The sequence below is a fragment of the Felis catus genome, chromosome B1, assembly GCF_018350175.1.
Source record: "Felis catus isolate Fca126 chromosome B1, F.catus_Fca126_mat1.0, whole genome shotgun sequence".
Taxonomy (NCBI): domain Eukaryota; kingdom Metazoa; phylum Chordata; class Mammalia; order Carnivora; family Felidae; genus Felis; species Felis catus.
In genome coordinates, this window is record NC_058371.1 from 176,312,971 (window position 1) to 176,331,812 (window position 18,842).

At 36.2% G+C, this 18,842-nt stretch overlaps 2 long non-coding RNA genes across 2 annotated transcripts in view; both read right to left on the reverse strand.

Annotated features, from left to right (window-relative positions):
* Positions 1 to 2,917, reverse strand: part of LOC123385091 — a 51,110-nt gene extending 48,193 nt beyond the window's left edge. The window contains exon 1 of the long non-coding RNA XR_006597155.1: positions 1,854 to 2,917. This is a non-coding gene — a long non-coding RNA (uncharacterized LOC123385091). The remainder of the gene's footprint in view (positions 1 to 1,853) is intronic.
* Positions 2,918 to 7,354: 4,437 nt separating this feature from the next.
* Positions 7,355 to 11,096, reverse strand: LOC123384705. The gene is made up of 3 exons (XR_006596161.1): positions 10,516 to 11,096; positions 8,918 to 8,993; positions 7,355 to 7,643 (listed from the first exon to the last, which is right to left on the reverse strand). It is a non-coding gene; the product is annotated as an uncharacterized LOC123384705 (long non-coding RNA).
* Positions 11,097 to 18,842: the final 7,746 nt, after the last annotated feature.

Below are 18,842 nucleotides of genomic sequence, written 5' to 3' on the forward strand. Positions count from 1 at the left end.
TAGTATTAGTTCATTTTTATATCTTTTGGTAAAGTTCTTCCCTGTGATAAAGAATGGAAAATAACATTTTTAAAAACTATAAGTTTAAAGCCTAGGATGCTTAACAGGAATGAATGGGGAAGAAAAAAAATCATTTCACAGATAGAATCTGCAATAACATCTTAGAATATAAAGCCTAACCAGGTTTGTTCCCAGGAAAGAGATATAAATGTTTCAAATAGATAAGATAAGATGATGTGGCTGCCACAACACAACAGGAATAAAGACTCATACAAACCATCAACATTCCTAGTCATGGGTCTTCCTGCATTCCAAGTCCATTGCAAAAAAAAAAAAAAAAAAAAAAAAAAAGGAAAAAGAAAACTACACTAAAAGAGGGATATAAGGAGACATTGAGAATTCAGTGTCTTTCTACCTGGGGAGACCGGTCTCAGGCAGTGTCCCCCCATAATTCCTTCCTTCTGTACGCATACATACCATTTCTCCTATCAAGAAATGGAGGTTATTTCCTCTGCCCTGAATCCAGGCAAGGCTTGTGACTGACAATGGAATCTGTCACAAGTAACATTAGGGTACTTACATACCCAGACTCAAGAGGGCAGCCAGTTTTCACCTCATGCCTTTAGAATTGAGCCACCACTCTGTGAAAAGCCCTAGCTACATACAGAGACTAAGTGGTCAAGAGCAGAGGTATTACATCTCACAGTCCCATCTGACCCCCCAGCTGACTGCATAAACATGTGCATGAGTCATTTTTTTTAATGTTTATTTATTTTTGAGAGAGAGAGTAAGAGAGAGAGACAGAGGCAGAGTGGGAGCAGAGGAGGGGCAGAGAGACAGGGAGACACAGAATCTGAAGGGCTCTAACTCACGAACCGTAACTCACGAACCGTAAGATCATGACCTGAGCCAAAGTCAGAATCTTAACCCACTGAGCCATCCAAGTGCCCCTGAATGGTTCATTTTGTCTGTTCCAGACAAGTCAGCCCCTTAATTGACTGCAGCCCATGGGATCCGAGCAGTAATAAGACTGTTCCTATATAATCCACCAACTTATGCAGTAGTGTTTTATATAATAATTAGAAATCCTGTAAGGATTTATCAGTTTCAACTCTAAAAATTGTCAGTTTCTAAGATTTGAATTGACTTTTCTGTTTCTACTATCTGACTGCAAACATTTATAAAGTTAAATGGAAGGAATAAGGTGGTTATATATGTGATACCATATAAAGAACTTGGCAATAGAAAGTAAATGGCAATGATATTTATCAATACATTGCATTGTTAAGGAAAGTCCAATATTGTAGACACTGAGTACCTTATGTATATATATTCACTTTGTACCTAGTAGAAGAGTATAAATGTTAAGAAAGGGAAATCTAAAGGAATTTTTGAGAAAATGATGAATTACATAAAATTAAATGGAGTTAAAATTGGGGGAAATCCCAAACTGTGTTTAAGAAACCCCACATTCTTCTATTTAGGGCACTATTTTTTCTTTAAGATATAGTAACCTGAAAGTTTATACACGTAAACATTGATCAGATCTTGAATGGCATTTTAAGCTCAACTAATTTTGAGTCTTTGTATAGGTATTACATAGCCATTTAGATGTTTCAGATAGGGCATTGTCACATTTGAGTCTTAAAAAAATTATTGTGTAATAGTAAAATCTATTTTAAAGTGAGGTACAACACTTCCACTTGTGCTCTTGAGGGAGTATAGGGTGTAGAATTACTTTTCTGATATAAACAGTTAAAATAAACAAGCAATACAAAAAAAAAAAAAATTGCAGCTATCAGGCAATGACCAGTTAAGAACAGTAACTTTTAAGATAAGGAGGTGAGCTTTACCTTTGCCCAGACTTTCTGTGTGGAGGTAGTTTTCAGCATGTGATGCAGTGAAGAAGTTAGTATTCTCCCTGATTTGAGGAAATCCAGAAGGACATGGTATGTTCCCTGAGTTGAGGAGACAGAGAAGAACATGGCATGCTGACTTGAGGAGACAGAAACTTGAGATCAGGAAGCCTGAAGTTACCATTCCAGAGAGGAGGGAGCTATGTGGAGAAAGTGTTCCAGAAATTTTCATACGGTCACCTCTTGAGTCTTTATATAGTGATCTGAACATGCATAGACAGAATATATATGTAACTAGTCAAGAATTTGCAAAAATAAAATTAGAGATCCTTCAGACAAACAATTCCTAGATCTCACAAAGGACTGGGAGTTGCTCAAAATCCATTTAGAGAGTAGAGAATTTGCTATATATATGATACATTCATTGAAGGCTACAGAAACCCTGGAAAAATTATTTAACAATCTTTGAAAAAAGAACAATAAAGTTTACCACTCAGCAACAGAAAATTACATGTTGTATAAAAACAACAACAGCAACAAATGAGGAAGCGGAAGAATATGACCCATAACAAGAAAAAAAAAAATTCTGGATAGAATTAAACCTAGGAATGACAGATAATGAAATGGGCAGATAAAACTATGCTACTAAATATAATTTTTAGTATGTAAAGAAATCTTTAAAAGATAGTTGTTTGGTTAAAGCAAAATAGTATCAAGGCTTTGTGAATTTCAAATATATACCTTAGGAAAATAGATCAATATACCTCAAGAGATAATGGAAGAAATGGAAGGATACTGTTGTAAAGCTTCAGAATGCAAGAAAAAAATAAACTCAAATGAAAAATCAAATCTGCAAGCAGTTGAAAATTTCAGCATCTTTCTCTCAGTAATTGGTGTGAGAATTAGACTTAATAAAAACACTAAAATTATAGAACATTTGAAAAGTATCAAACAAATTTACATTTGTAAATCCCTATACCCAACAACAAAAGAGTACATTCTGCTCAAGTTCATAGGGACATTGATTATGATTATCACATCCTGAGCCATGAAATAAATTTTCTCAAGTTACACAGACTCAATTTATATACAATATATTCTCTGATCATAGTTAAATTTAATTAGACATCAGTAACAGAAGGGTACTAAAGAAACTTCAAATATTTGAAAATTAAATAATATCAACTCCTCCTTAAGAAAAAAAAAGAAAACACAAGATGAATTTTAAAATATTTTATATCTAATGAAAATGAATCATATGCCAAAATTTGTGGGAGGAAAATAAATCTATACTTAGACATTTATGGTTTTAAATGCTTATATGGAAAAATAGTGAGATGTACTTAATGTTATGGAAATATACAAAAAAACTTAAATATAAATTGAGTGGAAAAAAGAAACAACTAAGGGGCAAAAACCTAGTTTTAAAAATATATACGTATGTATATACCATGCCTTGCCCATCGTATTGGCTCTTTTCATAAATTATTATGGACCTTCTCCTTTCACCCATTATCTGTTTTTACGTGTATGCAAATAAATGCCTGTGAGCAGAAAGCTAACAGTTAAACAGAGACACTCAAGGCTTGACTCCATTTTAGACTATCGTATAGTGCCTATAACCGGTTGGAATTCATTCAAGGACATTTACCTACAAGTAGTATTAGTAACATTAGTAATAATTTAAAATTGGAACAACTCAGAAAAAATAAATCCAAGAGACATCTGGCACCTTTCTGAAATGCTAATAAATTATGATTAGCAGAGAGCTTTTGAATTCACACCTACTAAGTCTTTCATTTTGGTGATAAATTTGTCAGGTAAAAATGATAACTATTATAGAAGTGTGAAAATACTTTCTATAGACAGTTTTGATAAGTGTTTGAAAAGTTATGAATGGCTTGCCACCCATATATCCTTTTCATTTCTGCTTCTTGCTACGCTAAATCCCCGCTTGTGAACTCAGAAATATGAAATCAATTCAAGACAAAATGTACAAACAACTTGCCTATATTTCATGAGGTGTGTCGCTAAAGGAAAGACATTCATTTTGTTAATGAAAATTATTTCTTCAGCAAAAATATAATTATACCTATGGATGTTAAAATGTGACAATATTTTGTTCTTTTTATGCTAAGTAACCATATAATGATGATAAATGTAAAAACAATTTCATTCTTTGCAAATGTTTAATTTTCTTAAATTATTATGAGTGAGTGATCTCATCCTTTTTTTGTTGTCAGAGGATTAAATATGTACTTTTATTTGAAGCATATTATATGTATATAATATTATACATATTGTATATGTATATATAATATGTTTCAAATAATATATACATATAGTAACCACTGGACTCCCATTTGGCTATCCAGAGATTTCCTTGGCATTTCTCAATATCTATAACCATGGTTATTAATGTATAAAACTAAATGTGTAACTCTTAAGTTCTAACACAAAAACATTTAAAAGCAACGTTCAGTTCATGTAGTTACTCCAAAAATATTTAAAACATGTAAATAAAAATAAACAGTTCTTTGTAATATATCATATACTGAGATAAAAAAAAAACAAAGGTGACCAAATCTACGAGTAGTAATTATTATTATTTTTTCATAAATAAACCCTCATGCCAGGCCAAATGGGCTGTATTAAGTCCCATTTTCAAGAGGATGGATTTTATCCATTTTCTTTTGAGGAAGAATTTGTCATTTAGAATTGGATTAAATGGTTACTGAAGAGAAGAGAGAGGTATCATGGAAATTCAAAATGTGAATTTAAATGTCTCAAGGAGAATTTGTTTTACTGAAGGAATGAAACAACTTAAGAGAAAGCTGCCTGTTTTCTGATGAAATAGCCTAGGTAGCAAAGTAAACTTGAGTATGTCAAGGGAGAATGTAACCAAGTACTTTTTTTCTTGATATGTATGTTCACAATGGAAACGGCAACATTCTATCTATCTATCAAATACCTTAATAAATATAAATGTCAACACTTATACCTAACCAGATTTTTATTCAAGGAATCACATTCAAAGAAATGTTCTGTCTCTACTTAGATTTAGTCAATTTTCTGATGCCATTTATACCAGATTCAAATAATTCATGTAATTATTAGCAATATAGGAGAACAGACACCTCACATCTCATATTCACCATTGTTTCCTGAACAATACATGGTAGGTACTAAATAAGTATTTATTAAATGAAACATGCTCTTAAGACAACGATAAAAAATTGAAATCTTGTTACTATAATGCAAGGAGCTTACAATACATATATATTTTTAATTTTTTTAATGTTTTTACTTATTTTTGAGACAAAGAGAGACAGAGCATGAGCAGGGGAAGGGCAGAGAGAGAGAGGGAGACACAGAATCTGAATCAGTCTTCAGGCTCTGAGCTGCAGCACAGAGCCCAACGCAGGGCTCGAACTCACAGACTGTGAGATCATGACCTTGGCTAAAGTCAGACGCTTAACTGACTGAGCCACCCAGGAGCCCCTACAATATATTATTTTAAGTAACTTATAGAAAAGTAACGATGCACTAAAAATCAAACAAAATATATATTTTAATAGTTAATACTCAGTTACATAAATCACTTTACACTATTTCAGCTCACCCTACACTGAATAAACCACCATAAAATCATTTATATCACTTTAATTTTATCGTTCACATAGCAAACCCAAAGCTAATGTATAGTAGAATTACACTAGGCAAAAAACAAAAACAAAAACAAAAACAAAAACAAAAAGCAACGAGTTTGCAAAATGTTGGTGAGAGGATGATACACATGAAAAAAAATAGGCATATTTTTTTTATAATTAAAAAAAATGTAATCTTTTATTTTTTATTTTTGAGAGAGAGAGAGAGACAGAGCATGAGCAGGGGAGGGGCAGAGAGAGGCGAGACACAGAACCCAAAGCGGGCTCCAGGTTCTGAGCTGTCAGCACAGAGCCTGACGCTAGGCTCAAACTCATGAACTGTGATATCATGACTTGAGCTGAAGTTGGACGCTCAACTGACTGAGCCACCCAGGCGCCCCCCTTTTTTTTAATAATTTTAAAAAGAAATAAAATTGTATGATTTTAAAAAGAAAACAATCATTTTTTGGTAATAAATTTGGACCTATCAAGATAAAATAAAATAAATTATACAGAATGTACCATAAATACTAAATATTAGACAGGTAGATGAGGAACATTTAAACAACAGAAGAACAAGAAAACAAAATTTCTGCAATGGTGTGTTTAGTTTTGTTTTCTTTTGTTTGATAATCTAATTCCTTGAATCTCTTCCACTAAAAATGGGGGGGGGGCTAGGAAAAATGTCAACAAAACTAGTAAAAAGTGTATCTATAAATTATAAAACAGAAATAGAATGGGTCAAATTATCATAAGCATGAAGATTTGATGAACAAAAGCAAATTAATCAAAAATAATAAATAATAAGGAATTTCTCATTTCTTTGAGAACCTGAGAATCCAGAAAAGGAGCCAACAGACTACCCAAATGAAGGGTCTTTAATAGTCATAGAAACTTTAATGACTCGGTTTGAGAATAGCATTCAAAACTGGGTATAGGCTATACAGTTTACAATTCATTGCTGAGGGCAAGATGGGTGGAAATTCAGTCCATTTGGAGATGGCTTTAACACTATAAACTCTGGAAATTTACCACCTAAAATTTCCTTCCATGATAAATTCCTTCAACAGTGTGAAACCTGTGATCTAATCTAAATTGAATAGGAAATCTAGGAATGGATTTTAAAAAGAGAGAGAGAATGAGAGACAGAGACAGAGAAGGTCTGGACAAAAGTGAGAAAGAAGTAAGAGGCATACTTCATAAAGAAGCCTGGATGTTTTAACACTTGCAAAAAAACAGAAGAGGGAACCCTAGAACTATGTAGCTTGAAAAACATCCTGGCTCAAAATTTCTATCCTTATACAACAAGCACCTCCTAAGAATACAGGAAAATAGACCTTACGTAAATATTAGCTAGAGGAAAAGACTGAAGTCAAATCTCATATCACTATAAAAAGAATAATAAGCAGAATAATTGGTTTACATGCAACAAAATTACAAGAAGAGTTACATAGCCAAAACAAATAAGACCTGTAAACCAGTGGGGTGCCTGGATGGCTTAGTCGGTTAGGTGTCTGACTTTGGCTCAGGTCATGATCTCGTGGTTTTGTGGGTTCAAGCCCCGCATTGGGCTCCGTGCTGACAGCTCAGAGCTTGGAGTCTGCTTTGGATTCTGTGCTTCCCTCTTTCTGCCCCTCTCCCACTCACACTCTGTCTCTCTCTCTTTCTCAAAAATAGATAACTATTTTAAAAAATGTAAAAAAGAACTATAAACTATTATTTCTAAGTGATTTTAAAGAACGTTAAAAATAATTACATCAAAATTATTAAAGGTAAACATGAGATTATTGGATCTAAGGAACATATGAAAAGGGAGCGGACAGGTCAAAAAGTAGAGGTGAGGGAGAAAAATCTGTTCAAAAAATGTATATTAAATTATGATGAAAAACAGCAAGAACTAAAGATGAAGAATTAAGAGGTGGGAAAATCACACTTTTTTTAAAATAGAAATGATTTTAAAGAAATTAGTAAATATAAAAAATAAACAAAGAGAGGCCAAACGTATTTGATAGGTGATGTGGGAAACAAAGGCAAAAGAAAAAATTAAATGTTCTTACTACTTACCGCCCATTGACACGTCCTTAAAACAGGCAGAGTGACCTTCTTTTGGGAGCTCAGCCGCCTAGATGCTGACACTTGGCTGAAGGCAAAAGGCAACCTTACCTTAATATTATCCTGAACCCCAAGGATCCTGTGAGTCTACTTTAAACATATCGAAATTTCTTTGGAAACTTCCTGTATCTCTACTACCTAAGATATATGTTAGCAATTATCCTCCAAGTGTATGGCCCAATGATATATATCTAAAAGGGTCTCATGACTAAAGGTTTACTAAACAGTAATAAATGACACTTTCCTAACACTGGCTAGTCGTCTCAAGGTCCTGGAAACCTCGTTTCCAAAATTCCTCGGAGGCTTGTGCTGTCCCTAACCCCCTCCAGACTTGAAAGTGTATAACCATCACCCCTTACAACCCCTGTGCAGCTCTTTCTGCCCATGCCTTTTAGAATAACTACCTTGTTACTCAAATTTAATGCATGTGAGTAATTGACTTAACGTTATATTTTATCTTTAAATTTTATTAAATGTATGTGTGGCACTACAGCATGGAAGAGAAGTTGAGGTTCACAGTGTGTGTAAATTTCATTTCTTTATATTCGTAAGAATCAGTTAAGTGCTCAGAAGATTAAATCTGAATATTGAATTCTGACGAATAAAACAAATATATTAAGTATGTAAATTCTGCTTAAAAGTTTTTGAATTCGTAGAGAAGAACAAAAGTACTCAAAGTTTGTTAAAATTCACTAGACTCATGCATAGTCTAATAAGATTTGCAAGCTGAATTTAAAAGCTTAAGGTGGAGGTCAAGTTTTGAGACTGAAGCTTTCATAAACTGAATGCTAATTGCTTAAATTTCTGAGAAGACTTTTCTACATTCAAAAGCCACCCTTGAGGACAACAAAAAGCTTGCACCCATATGGAATTTTAATTCTTGGGACATAGTTACACCCAAGAAATTATAGTTGTGCCTTGTCTGAGGCTTTCCTGGGAGATGGTCACTTATCTTTGTCATTAAAATAAGTAAAACAGCACCGGTCATCGTAGAAAGTTTTTTCCCCTTTTGCTACAATTCCCTGTAGTAAGTTGTCTTGTGAAAAAAATGCCTACTGTTTAGCAGAATGTCCACAGCTGTAACTTTCATTTTGCACTGTAGAGATAGTGGAGTACTGAGGGAGGAAGCAGAGTTCAGAACATTTAGGCCAGAGGCAGTGAGACTGCATCATTAGCACTTCAATGGATCATTCTAAAGGAATTAGCATCAATTTGAATGATGTCTGCAAAGCTCTCTTCTCTGGGAGCTACTGCTCCACTCTCCTTTTTTTTTTTTTTTTTTTTTTTTTTTGTACTACTTACATGAAAGAGACAACTATTTCTTCTTCAAGACATGTCCTGATTGGAGGAGCCAGGAAAGAATCCCACAGCACCATACCTGTGAGGAAAGAGTGAGAACTGACTTTCCAAAGAGTATGCTTTATTTTTTTATTTTTTTACGCATCTAGTAGACACTACTATTTCAATATGCAAATATGCATGTTTTCCTTAATCCAGGGAGTGTAGAATGGATTACAAAAAAATAATGATTTCAAATCTAAAGATCAAACAAAAGAGAACAACAAAATGTAAAATCCAGAAAAACCGTCTTAAATCATTGAGACTCACTCTCATTTTAGTGTCCCATTTAGCATAAAATAGGTTAGGTAAATTTTCCAATGCTATACCTAACACCCTGTGATTCCAGGAAAGACATGCTTAACTTCCAGTTTAGTGTTTATTTTTATTTAACAGCTATAGAGCCAAGATAAAGCCATTTCTCTGAATGCACCCAAATGAGATGACCAGTATTATATATAGTATCCTATTGGTTTTACTTTCAGAAACCCTACTTGGTTTATGTCTGTAGAAGGTACACACTGTAACTATGTCCATTTCTTCTTCTTGTTTAACTGGATGCCTGTTTCCACTAAATTTACAAATAATTTGTGGGATCTTCTGGCCCACTGTCTTGTTTCACACAGGTTTGTCCTCATTTATTCTGATACAGAGGATTTAAAATTGGACTTGATTGATATGTGTGCATGGGAGATGGGAATATTGAGCAAAGCATAGAGGACATTGGCCATACCCAGTACAAAAAATTGTGATCCTTGTGTTGTCTTCCTTACCTCCAGGGAAAAATCGTGTCTTCCCAAATCTCTTCCTCTAGGCATTTGGGCAACCTGATCCAAGAACATCAACTGATTTCCCCTTCTAACAATTTCTACATTTGGCTCATAAGATTTTGATCCACTGAGATTAAAGCACAATTGGGAATTCAAACCAGATTGGCTATAGGGTTTTCATGAGAGTACACAAAGGCAGAGAATTTTGCCCTTTTCATAAAAGAACCACTGTCTCCACGCTCTAGCCTATTTAGAAAGCAATTCCTACAGGATCTTTTTCCAAGTAACTTTATTTGAACTGCTGTCTCAAATTGATGTGTGGATGTCCACCAAGAAAAGCCATTCTTCTAAAATTTAATGGGTGAAAGGTCACAGGATCTTGGTTGAATGAGAAGACTACATATGTATAGTCCTGGGTTGCTCCTTGGAGATTTTGTCAACGTTGTATTATTCAAGTATGTTGCTTTACTCGATTTAGAAGCAACTCTCATGGAATGAATATATATTCTTCAATATAGATAGGTCAGTAATTGGGAAGATTTGAGGAACAGGAATCCCTTGGAAGCACTCTGAAGTCTTTTCCATTATCTAGGACCTGTTAAGGAAATCCTACGGAGGTTTCTCATTTCAGCATTTGCAATGTGAAATACAGGTGGAAAAATAAAAATAAGGCAAAGGCAAAGAGGTACTCTAAGCAGACCAGAAGAGTAGGAAGTCTTTATTACAGAAGTTCTGCATTTTCATGTCTTGCATTTAATAAATTGGACTTTTAGTGTTTGGGCTTTATCTCACCTTAACTCCTTCTGGGGAATATGTATTTTGTTTTTGAAGATCTCTAATCTGTAGACCCTTTGTCTAATTTCTTATGTTCCATCCATTCTCCCTCTCTTCATTCTACCAAGAAATGAAAGATTTAGAAACCTAAGTTTATAAGGACTGCTCTTTCTATATATTCTAGGATACTGAAATGAATCTAAGAAAATCATTTCATTCAGTGAGTTCATAAAATATGATCATTATTTCAAAATCATTTGTTCCTTTAGTTCTCAAGTGTATAATTATATATTCTTTATATCTTTTTTCTATATACTCTTTAACCTCATGCTTACAGTATTGTTACATTTTACTTTTTCTCTATAGATAATGTTAAAAAAGAGATTCTTAGCGTAAAGACATTTTGGCGTATATTTTTTCAATTTTATTATTTTATTAAGTCTCCATAAATTGAATGTTTAATGAAAAAAAAATCTTTAAATTATGTGTTCAATGGCTATATTACATTCCATTGTATACATTTAATATTAATCATTAATTTTTTTTAAATTTGAGAGTTTCATTGTTTCCAACATTTTATAGATACAAATAATGCTGATGTGAACATATATTGAAAGTACTCTACAGTTTTAATGACTTTCATATGATTGTTTCAAATGAAATGACTCTGTCAAGGTCCTTTTGCAATTGTATTTTAAGAGAAGTTTTGAAATTTACCCATCAATTTCCAACATATGGGAGTGTCCATCACTACTCTGTTAACAGAGTTCTTAATTAGAATCTGATTTCTTAATATTTCCTTTATTTTACTGTACTCGGCCTTCTTTAAGAAATTGTTATCTAATTCAAATTCGAGAAGATATTCTATTTTTTCTAGAAGCATTGCAAATTCATGACTAGCATGCCCCTGAAACACAGCTTTTTTGTCTGGTATAAAGGAAGTGATTAAGTTTCACATGTTCCATATGGATAGCCAATTGATTCAGCATCATTTATTGAAAGCACCATATCCCTCTGAAGGACCACTCTGTTATAAATCAACTAATCATAAATATATGTGTGCTTTTTTCCATTTTGTATTTATCTGTTTATTTCACTTTGTATCCAAATACTACTTACTTAATCACTGTACCTTTATTTATTTATTTATTTATTTATTTATTTTTGTCATCTCTTTTCAGTTTTATTTTTTATATATAATTTATTGTCAACTTGGTTTCCATCCAACATCCAGTGCTCATCCCAACTGGTGCCTTCCTCAGTGCCCATCACCCACTTTCCCCTCTCCCCCACACCTATAAACCCTCAGTTTGTTCTCAATATTTAAGTCTCTTATGGTTTGCCTCCTTCCCTCTCTGTAACTTTTTTCCCCCTTCCCCTCCCCCACTGTCTTCTGTTAAGTTTCTTAGGATCCATATAGGTGTGAAAACATATGGTATCTGTCTTTCTCTGTATAACTTATTTCACCTAGCATACTATTCTCCAGTTCCATCCACATTGCTACAAATGGCCATATTTCATTCTTTCTCATTGCCAAGTTGTATTCCATTGTATATATAAACCACATCTTTATCTATTTGTCAGTTGATGGACATTTAGGCTCTTTCCATAATTTGGCTATTGTTGAAAGTACTGCTATAAACATTGGGGTACAAGTGCCCCTATGCATCAGCACTCGTGTATCCCTTGGGTAAATTCCTAGCAGTGCTATTACTGAGTCATAGGGTAGATCTATTTTTAACTTTTTGAGGAACCTCCACACTGTTTTCCAGAGCGAAAGCACCAGTTTGCATTGCCACCAACAGCGAAAGAGGGTTCCCATTTCTCCACATCCTCTCTGGCATCTATAGTCTCCTGATTTGTTCATTTTAGCCACTCTGACCAGCGTGAGGCAGTATCTCAGTGTGGTTTTGATGTGTATTTCCCTGATGAGGAATGGAGTTGAGAATCTTTTCATGCGCCTGTTGGCCATCTGGATGTCTTCTTTAGAGAAGTGTCTATTCATGTTTTCTGCCCATTTCTTCACTGGGTTATTTGTTTTTCAGGTGTGGAGTTTGGTGAGCTCTTTATAGATTTTGGATACTAGCTCTTTATCAGAAATGACATTTGCAAATATCTTTTCCCATTCCATTGGTTGCCTTTGAGTTTTGTTGATTGTTTCCTTTGCAGTGCAGAAGCTCTTCATCTTGACAAGGTCCCAATAGTTTATTTTTGCTTTTAATTACATTGCCTTTGGAGATGTGTCGAGTAATAAATTATTGCGGCTGAGGTCAGAGAGGTTTTTTCCTGCTTTCTGCTCTAGGATTTTGATGGTTTCCTGTCTCACATTCAGGTCTTTCATCCATTTGAGTTTATTTTTGTGAATTGTGTAAGAAAGTGGTCTAGTTTCATTCTTCTGCATGTTGCTGCCCAGTTCTCCCATTTTGTTAAAGAGATTGTCTTTTTTCCATTGGATATTGTTTCCTGCATTGTCAAAGATTAGTTGTCCACACATTTGTGAGTCCAATACTGGAATCTCTATTCTATTCCATTGGTGTAGGTGTCTGTTTTTGTGCCAATAACATACCATCTTGATTACAGCTTTGTAGTAGAGGCTAAAGTCAGGGATTGTGATGCCTCCTGCTTTGATCTTCTTAAAAATTACTTTGGGGGCGCCTGGTTGGCGCAGTCAGTTAAGCGTCCGACTTCAGCCAGGTCACGATCTTGCGGTCCGTGAGTTCGAGCCCCGCGTCAGGCTCTGGGCTGATGGCTCAGAGCCTGGAGCCTGTTTCCCATTCTGTGTCTCCCTCTCTCTCTGCCCCTCCCCCGTTCATGCTCTGTCTCTCTCTGTCCCAAAAATAAATAAACGTTGAAAAAAAAATTTTTTTTTAAAAATTACTTTGGCTATTTGGGGCCTTTTGTGGTTCCATACAAATTTTAGGATTGCTTGCTTGTTCTAGCTTCAAGAAGAATGCTGGTGCAATTTTGATTTGAATTGCATTGAATGTGTAGATTGCTTTGGGTAGTATTGACTTTTTAACAATATTGATTCTTCGAATCCATGAGCATGGAATATTTTTCCATTTCTTTGTATCTTCTTCAATTTCCTTCATAAGCTTTCTATAGTTTTCATCATACATATCTTTTACATTTTTGGTTAGGTTTATTCCTAGGTATTTTATGATTCTTGGTGCAATTGTGAATGGGATCAGTTTCTTTATTTGTCTTTCTGTTGCTTCATTATTGGTGTATAAAAAATACAACTAATTTTGTATCCTGTGACTTTGATGAATTCATGTGTTAGTTCTAGCACACTTTTGGTGGAGTGTATCGAGTTTTCCACATAGAGTATCATGTCATCTGCAAAAAGTGAAAGCTTGACTTTATCTTCACCAATTTTGATGCCTTTCATTTGATGCCTTTTGTTGTCTGATTGCTGATGCTAGAACTTCCAACACTATGTTAAACAACAGCGGTGAGAGTGGATATCCCTGTTGTGTTCCTGATCTCAGGGGGAAAGCTCTCACTTTTTCCCCATTGAGGATGATGTTAGCTGTGGGCTTTTCATAAATGGCTTTTATGATGTTTAAGTATATTCCTTCTATCCCGACTTTCTTGAGGGTTTTTATTAAGAAAGGATGCTGAATTTTGTCAAATGCTTTTTTGCATCGATTGAAAGGATCATATGGTTCTTTTCTTTTCTTTTATTAATGTGATGTATCACATTGATTGATTTGTGAATATTGAACCAGCCCTGCAACACAAGGATGAATCCCACTTGATCATGGTGAATAATTCTTTTTATATGCTGTTGAATTTGATTTGCTAGTATCTTCTTGAGAATTTTTGCATCCATATCCATCAAGGATACTGGCCTGTAGTTCTCTTTGTTTTTTCTGGGTCTCTATCTGGTTTGGGAATCAAAGTAATGCTGGCTTCATAGAATGAGTCTGGAAGTTTCCTTCCCTTTCTATTTTTTGTTTTTTTTTTTTAATTTTTTTTCAACGTTTATTTATTTTTGGGACAGAGAGACAGAGCATGAACGGGGGAGGGGCAGAGAGAGAGGGAGACACAGAATCGGAAACAGGCTCCAGGCTCTGAGCCATCAGCCCAGAGCCTGACGCGAGGCTCGAACTCACGGACCGCGAGATCGTGACCTGGCTGAAGTCAGACGCTTAACCGACTGCGCCACCCAGGCGCCCCCCTTTCTATTTTTTGGAACAGCTTGAGAAGGAAAGGTATTACTTCTGCTTTAAATGTCTGGTAGAATTCCCGTGGGAAGCCATCTGGTCCTGGACTCTTATTTGTTGGGAGATTTTTGATAATTGATTCAATTTCTTCACTAGTTCAATTTCTTCACTAGTCTGTTCAAATTTTGTATTTCTTCCCGTTTGAGTTTTGGAAGTGTGTAGGTGTTTAGGAATTTGTCCATTTCTTCCAGGTTGTCCAGTTTGTTGGCATATAATTTTTTATAGTATTCCCTGTTAATTGGTTGTATTTCTGAGGGATTGGTTGTAATAATTCAATTTCATTCATGATTTTATCTATTTGGGTCTTCTCCCTTTTCTTTTTGAGAAGCCTGGCTACAGGTTTATCAATTTTGTTTATTTTTTCAAAAAAAAAAAAAAACAACTCTTGGTTTCATTGATCTGTTCTACAGTTTTTTTTTAATTCTATATTGTTTATTTCTTCTCTGATCTTTATTATTTCTCTTCTGCTAGGTTTGGGTTGTCTTTGCTGTTCTACTTCTATTTCCTTTAGGTGTGCTGTTAGATTTTGTATTTGGGAATTTTGTTGTTTCTTGGGATAGGCCTGGATTGCAATGTATTTTCCTCTCAGGACTACCTTTGCTGCATCCCAAAGCGTTTGGATTGTTGTATTTTAATTTTCATTTGTTTCCATATATTTTTTAATTTCTTCTCTAATTGCCTGATTGACCCATTCATTTTTTAGTAGGATGCTCTTTAACCTCCATGCATTTAGTGGTTTTCCAGACTTTTTTCTGTGGTTGATTTCAAGTTTCATAGCATTGTGATTTGAATGTGTGCATGGTATGCTCTCAATTCTTTCATATTTATTAAGGGCTGTTTTGTGACCCAGTATGTGATTCATGTTGGAGAATGTTCCATGTGCACTCGAGAAGAAAGCATATTCTGTTGCTTTGGGATGCAGAGTTCTAAATATATCTGTCAAGTCTATCTGATCCAATGTATCATTCAGGACCCTTGTTTCTTTATTGATTCTCTGTCTAGATGTTCTATCCATTGTTGTAAGTGGAGTATTAAAGTCCCTGGCAATTACCACATTTTTATCAATAAGGTTGCTTATATTTGTGATTAATTATTTTAGATATTTGGGTTGCCTCCGAATTCGGTGCATAGACATTTATAATTGTTAGCTCCTTCTGATGGAGAGACCCTGTAATTATTATGTAATGCCCTTCTTCATCTCTTGTTACAGCCTTTAAAGTCTAGTTTGTCTGATATAAGTATGTATTCCAGCTTTCTTTTGACTTCCAGTAGCATGATAGATAGTTCTCCATCCCCTCACTTTCAATCTGAAGGTGTCCTCAGGCTTAAAATGAGTCTCTTATAGACAGGAAATAGATGGGTCTTGTTTTTTTATCCATTCTAATACCATATGTCTTTTGGTTGAAACATTTAGTCCATTTACATTCAGTGTTATTATTGAAAGATATGTGTTTAGAATCATTGTGACATCTGTAGGTTTCATGCTTGTAGTGGTGTCTCTGGTACGTTGTGGTCCTTGCAACATTTCATTCACAGAGTCCCCCTTAGGATCTCTTGTAGGGCTGGTTTAGTGGTGATGAATTCCTTCAGTTTTTGTTTGTTTGGGGATGCCTTTATCTCTCCTTCTATTCTGAATGACAGGCTTGCTGGATAAAGGATTCTCAGCTGCATATTTTTTTCTGTTCATCACATTGAAGATTTCCTGCCATTCCTTTCTGGCCTGCCAAGTTTCAGTAGATAGGTCTGCTACCACCCTTACGTGTCTACCTTTGTATGTTAAGGCCCGTTTATCCCTAGCTGCTTCAGAATTCTGTCTTTATCCTTGTATTTTGCCAGTTTCATTATGATATGTTGTGCAGATCGATTCAAGTTGTATTTGAGGGGAGTTCTCTGTGCCTCTTGGATTTCAATGCTTGTTTCCTTCCCCAGATCAGGGAAGTTCTCAGCTATGATTTGTTCAAGTATACCTTCAGCCCCTTTGTCTCTCTCTTCTTCTTGTGGAATTCCTATGATACAGATATTGTTCTATTTGATTGCATCACTTAGCTCTCTAATTCTCCCCTGTACTCCTGGATTTTGTTAATCTCTTTTTTCTCAGCTTCCTCTTTTTCCATAATTTTATCTTGTAATTCACCTATTCTTTCCTCTACCCCTTCAATCCATGCTGTGGCCACCTTCATTTTATTTTGCACCTCATTTATAGCATGTTTTAATTCATCATGCCTATTTTTTAGCCACTTGATCTCTGTAGCAATAGATTCTCTGCTGTACTGTATACTTTTTTTCAAGCCCGGTAATTAATTTCATGACTATTATTCTAAATTATTTTTCCATTATATTGCTTAAATCAGTTTTGATCAATTCATTAGCTGTCACTACTTCCTGGAATTTCTATTGAGGAGAATTCTTCCGTTTCATCATTTTGGCTAGTTTTCTGTCCCTTACGCATTTTAAAAGCTCGTTGTATGCTCTGCACCTACCAGCACTGCTATATTAAAGGAGGGTCATACACTGTCCAAGGCCTGGCCCTTCAGGAAGTGTTTTTTTGGGGATTGTTGCTTGCTCTCTTTTGTTGTGACTTTGGTTATTTTATTACCCTACTCATAGTAATATTTTGAACCCTCCACCGGGTGTGCTTTGATTTGTTCCTTGGAGTAGCCCTCTAAAGGAAAACAGCTAGACAAACTGGAGACAAAAACATGCAAACACACAAACAAATAACACAAACAAACAAATAAACAAAAACAAAAACCTAAAGACTAAAAGCAAAAAACCCCAAAACACCTACTACATGTAAAGAAGAGGGTGGAGGCGGGGCTAATGGAAGAGCACAGACAAAGAGAGAAACGACAGGAGCATTGGGAAGAAAAAATAAGCATTGATTAGGCAGAGAGACTAAAAGGCTTAATCTGGAGAGACAGAAAGAAAATAAAGAAGGAGGCAGGGAAAACGAAAGGAAGATAAAGTTACCCAGAGAGAGAAACTATATGACGTGATATATATATATATATATATATATATATATATATATATATATAATGTCGCTATATATAGTGAGACAAAGGAGTGTAAAGCAGGAGGTGTAAACATGTATCAAGACAATGGATGAAATATGCCTGTTGAGACAGACCAATAACCAGAACAACCAGCCTAGGGGAGGGAAGAGATAAGGAAGAGAAATGGGGGCAGGGGGAGGGAGAACATATCTATATATCCAGATTTGACCTGGAGTTAATCCAGGCAATGCTGTAGCGCTTGTCGCGAGGAGCTCTCTGCAGGGTCTGTGCCGCTCAGGTGGATACGCCAAGGGGTGTGGTTTGGTGTAGTCTGGACCCACCTCCACTACGGGCCTGGGAGTGATCCCTGAGGCACCGCCTTGGTGGTGGCAGGGGCACAGGGCGGAGAATGGTGATCTCCCAGTCTCTTCTCCATGGAGCTGGACCTGGTGGACTCCATTTGAGTCGTCCTCACCGTGCCTTGGGTGCAGATGGGGTGGTCCTTCCCGCTCCACCAACTCCGCTGACCCTGCACTTGGCTAGGATTCAAAATCCTGCTCTGTTCGCTCTGGCAGTGGGGAAGCGCCTCACTGCCTCCTGATATGTGGTCCCAGCTGGCTTTGCCTGTGCCACAGCACTTCAGGGAGGACTGCCTTCTCTTACTGAGGACTGAGCCACCGCCCTCGGCTCGGTGAGCCCCCAGGGTGGCAGACGCAGTCAGGTTTTGTCTTCCCATGTACTCCAGGGAGACGAGACGGCAGTCTTTTCCTGCTGCAGACTTCGCCCTAGGCCCAGCCACTGCTCCAGTTGGGGGGTGGGGGGGGGGGACCCAAGCAGGTTCTGTGCTATTGTGCAGCCCTCCAGGGAGGGAACCACTTTCTCCAGTTGCGAACTGCGCCCCTGACCTACCACCGCACCCAGGCCCCTGGCTCCCCTCCTCCCCAGGTGCGCATACAGGGAGCAGGCCCCAGTCCGAAGAAAGCCGCACAGTTAGGGATCGGATCCCTCTCAGTCTCAGTCCGAGGTCTTTCTCCTGCCCAGATACAGTCCTGCATTTCCCTAGCCACTGTTTCTCTTCCGTTTGTCTCTCCGCAAAAGGGGGTCCTTCGCCTCCGTGCCC